Here is a 5,162-nt window from a genome sequence, read left to right on the forward strand (position 1 = left end):
CAGTTTCAGCGAAGTTTCAGGTCAGTACCATCAATGTGGTCAGCATAAATCCTTGCATCACAGTGTGATTTCGACTCATTATCCCATATGGCTTCACTTGCAAGATAAGACTACTTCACCTGAGGCTACTTCAGAGCTGGCTCTCAGCCCAAAGCAGCACGTGGGCATTCATAGTATCACTTTGCTAGCGCTGTCTTCACACAGGGGTGGTGAATGTACACAGTCTCAGTGTCCTACTGCCTTCCCTTCAAGTGTACAGCCTTAATACTTGCCTCAATACATGCAAATGGAAGGCGTATGGACACTGTAATCCACTCTTCCTGAAAATGTATTGAAACTCAAACAATCCAGTTTCCCTGCAATGATTTCATTCTCCTAAAAAGTGTCACGCTTTCCATCCTGACAGAATGCACTGTGCACATTGCATTGGCCATATTCACTGTGTAAGGGAGCAGTTTTCATCTTGATACATTCAGCATGAAATAACTTGCACAGCACAGGAGGTGCCAGGTGTAAACAACCACCCACCAGACTATTTTAAACAGTCAACAATCCCTAGGTTGCCATGTAATGTGAAAGACCAATCCAGTCAGTACAAGAAGGGGAGTGAGTAATGAGTTGAGAACATAGCACTTTGTGCTGTGAGAGGCCACTCTCCAAGCCCCCTCTGAGATGTCCTTTGTCATCCTTATTATAAAACCTCTATTACTAGAGTCCAAATCTATTTGCTGTTAAGAAATTACAGTCATTCAAAATGTTTTGTCTGTGTGGACCCTGTTATCTATTCTTCTTTCACTCTATACCATTTCATTGCCATTTCTAGGGTGGGTGAAAGTAGTGGATGGAATACAGGCGTTGAATGCCTCTGAGATGAGACATTTGAAGCATGTATGCACCAGCCAAAGAGTATGAGAGACATGAGAGTAGCCCTGTGTACAAGGGATACATCGAGACAAATAATTCAGAAAACTGTGATTGCAGTAAATGTACAGAACATACGGATGTCAGCTGCTCTGGTTGGTGGGAGGACGGGTTGTACAGAAGTAACATGGATTATTTAATTTGTTTTTGAAGTCATCTCCCTCTTCTGGGGTCTGTATGTTTAATGCAAATCTGAACGTTAGCTTTGCAATTGTTGGTCTCTCTTCTGTTAAGGTATGCCACTGCTACAAACACATTTATACTGTTGACATTATTGTAATTAGTATAACGGGTTGGCTAGTGTATTAGTTAGAAAATCCTTCCCTAACTAGGTAAATATACTTCTAAGATTTGTGAGCCCTTAGTTATTCTGGATTTAACTTTAAAATACTTAACATTATTCTCAATTCTAAAGGCATTGTGAACTTTATGGTAGATTAATACATTTTAATAGAGCAAGTTTTTCCAACACAGTGATTGTCCACTATTTGTTCTCCTTTTTGTAAAGTATTAATCATCTGTGCAGGAAATCAAAAAGTACTCATGCAATAGGTGATAAATCAGAAAACACCATTCCTTTTTTTGTTTTGGTAAGTGACTCGCTATTTGTTTTCAGGTTATTTTTGGTGTGAGAAAAGGTGCTAGCATTTATCTAGATTTGTTCAGCAAATGTTTGAATGGACTATTTTACATTAAACTGCTCAACAGTTTAAAACCTATGAAATTTATAAATAATTCATATTTAATAAAGAGAAGAATACATGCTGGCAGAAATCTAAGAGTTATAGACCCTTTCTTTTATGATACGGAGACAAAACACATGATTTATCTTCAGGCAAGGATAACTGAAATGTCATCCAAGATCCATGCACCTTGACCTCTCTTCGCTGAGTAACACACCAGTTGCATGACAGGTGCATTTGAAATATTAAATGCTGATGCAGCTGGGAAGTACAACTAGAGCTAGATATGTATGTCAGCAGAAATGTGAGACATGGCTAATCTACCAGAAACAAAAAACTATTCTAGCCACTCCAGATGGGGCATCCAATCAGACACTGGGATGGTGATAGAATTCCAATCAGTTCCTCTGATAGGATGGTGAATTCTCTCACATTTTTACAAGCAAATGACATGGCTTTACTGGACTGGGTTTCAAGGAGAAAAGTGAATTTAATCCAGAAATAAGTGACAGCATGAGAGATTGAAAGGGTCAAAGGGGGGAAAGCAGAAAGTGCTTTCTTAGAAAAGTAATTTTTCATTCAGTATAACTATACCAATCTAGATGAGCCTCCCAGAGAGTCAGACTAGATAAAATATTCAGACAGGCTATTCTAATCTGGTCTCTGTCTATTCTTTATAAATCTGTTTTTAATCTGTGTTCCCTTCCCCAATATAAATAATATAAAAGTAAGGTCATATAGCTGAGATGAAAACACCAGGCCGTAATAATTCCTTAATGGTCTCAAATCCAGCCTAAAAATTGAGGGCCTGAATTCTGAGGCCATTTTCTAAAACTGTTGCATGTCTGCCATCCTACTGATAGCTACTGTGGGGAAATGGAGGGGAGGTATTCCTTATTGTGCAGAGAAAAACATTCTCCTGACTTTTGAGGCGAAAAGGGATTTTCCCAGGCACTCGGCAGTGGTGTGTTCCGCACTCTCACTGCGTGGCCAGAGGCCTGTCTTTAAGCCACTGCTCTTACAAAGAACGGGCCGGGCCGTGCTATGCCCTCTGTCAGCCAGAGCGGCTCCGCAGACGAGGGCGTGGGGGGATTCTGAAGTGAAAAGCATCTCACCAGCTGATGGGATGATATGGTGTTGCACGCAGGCAGAATTGTCTTCTTCTGCGTCACCTGAAGTCAGTCATCATAGTAAACCAGACTAAAAGTATGTTTATTGTTTGTGGTTTTTGGTTTTTTTTTCTGAGAGATGGTTTTTTCAACCCAAAAAGCACACCACTTCTCCAGCAGGACTTATCTGCAGAAGCTTATTGTTGGAGACATATCCAGAGAAACTTTCACACATTACTTAGTTCATTTTAAAAGATGTGAGTAGTGCCAATGGTCTCTCCATGGTTTGATGGAATAAAGTAACAGCCAAAGCTGAGACTCCATCCCTCCACGTCAACAATCTCTGGAGCCAGCAAGACCAGTTTCTCTTTTTTTTTGATATCTGCATCAGCTAGTGCTAAAGCTGCTTTGGTGCTTTCTAAGTCTAAATATGTTGGATTCTCATGTATAAACATCAGTCCAAGCACCTTCATAGACTGAGTTGAGTAAATTCTTTTAAAAAACTTGAGGCTCTGTGAAGAGAATTTTGGGCCTACCGAGTAATAGTACTGACTGTCTTCTTCTGTTCCTAGTTTTGCAATGCTGAGCTGATGAGCAATATGGAGGGAAAAAAAAAAAAAAAAAAGAAAAAAACCACCTCCACCAGAAAGTCAACAGACAAATTAAAAATTGAAATTAAATAGAAAAAATTCAACTTAATTGGGACTTGAGCAGAATTATATGACTGAATCCAAAACTGCTGAGGGCTACTGTGCAGCTGTCACCTAAACCAATAACGCTCCATTTGTTACTTTAAAATCCTCCAGAACAATAACACACACAATGAGCTGCCTCAGTCTTGGCAGAGTGGAGAAAACTCTTACATTGTTTTATTCCCATACTTGGAAGGGAAGCATCACTCCTCTTATTAAGCTTGAGCAGCTTAATCCAAACTCACTCTGACAAACTCAGACTTAAAAAATACCCAAACCAACTCTGTGACAGTTGCCTCTTCTTTCTTAAAACATGGCCCTTTATATAGCACAAGATTATTGTGAGCTCATGTGCCCAAAAACTGGGACACCAGTCTCAATTCCTTCCTCAGCATTTAAGCTCCTGTTTATCAATCAATGCCCTAATCACAAGACATTGACTTTTCTTTGTACGAACATTTCTCTGTCTCCTGGAAAATTATGTCACTTTACATTATTGGATTGGAGACACAAAACCGTCTTTGCAGATGGTTGACCCCTAATCTCCAGGTTACTTTTTTTGCATTTTATTCAAGGAACAAGGAAGCCATTCCCCTCTCCCTGATCTGTTTTTATGTAGAAATAGAAGACCACTTCTTGTGTTAGCTTTTTTTTTTTTTTTTTTTTTGATAAAAAGCTCAGAGATATATTTGATGAGTGGATTTCATGCTGGAGAGAAAAAGAGGAATCTGGGTGATGGGCCTAAAGGGACAATATTTAATGAACCTTTTATCCTATCGCCTAACTCTAGACAGCTTTCCACCCAAGATAATAACTGTTCTGATTCCCATTTGAGGATATCTAGCTACATCTACAAATCTAATGTAGCCACCAAACCTGTGAAGGAGGATGCCTGGAAGATAGCCATTCTTGTCCTTACTTTTGACATCATCATTTATTGGATCCAACCTTGAAAGCACATTTCTGTTGGGCAGCATCAAATTAACTTTATGAAATGTAGTTTTTAAAATTTCTTCTTATCTATCTTATAAATTGCAACCTTAAAAAAGAGAAAGAGTCTGGCCTAGGGAGTTAAATTTATCAGGACATTAATCTGACTGTTTTTACTCTGCTTAAAGTTTAATTTGATTCTTTCTCTCTAATAAATCTCATTTTAATTAAGACAACCCAAAATGAATTACAGGGTCTGTTACTGGATTCTGATTGTTGAATATTTCAGAGATAAATGAAGCTGACTTCTGCCCTCAAGTGAAGCACAAACTGCATGAAGGCATAAACACCAGTGGACATGAGACAGCAAATTGTAACATGAGCTAGAACTGTGAGTCTCCTATGAGTAGATCTTGGCTAGCAGACCTTGAACGGGCAGTGAAAAAGCTTGTGATTTCTACAGGGCGTACATCAGGCACACCATCAGTCCTTTTTAGTTGTTTGTGTGTTTTTGCCATGGCCATCCATGCAATTACCACGTGCCAGATGTACACAGCATATCTGGAATAGTATGCACAAATTCACATACAGATTTGACAGTATTGCATTGCAGCTGAGCCAGGGAATTGCAATATTTATCTATAACAGTCTGGCTGTCCTAGTCAAGCACTTTTCCTCTCCTTAGAAGAAGACTATGAGTGATGCCAAATTATACAAACAGCACTCAGTTCTTCTTTCTAATTTGCATTGGCTTGAAATGGAGCTGTTCAAATATACTTGAAGGCAGAATTGAGCCCATAAACACCCCATTCCTTCTAAGTGTAACG

The sequence above is a fragment of the Merops nubicus genome, unplaced genomic scaffold (genome assembly GCF_000691845.1).
Source record: "Merops nubicus isolate BGI_N331 unplaced genomic scaffold, ASM69184v1 scaffold4608, whole genome shotgun sequence".
NCBI lineage: Eukaryota > Metazoa > Chordata > Aves > Coraciiformes > Meropidae > Merops > Merops nubicus.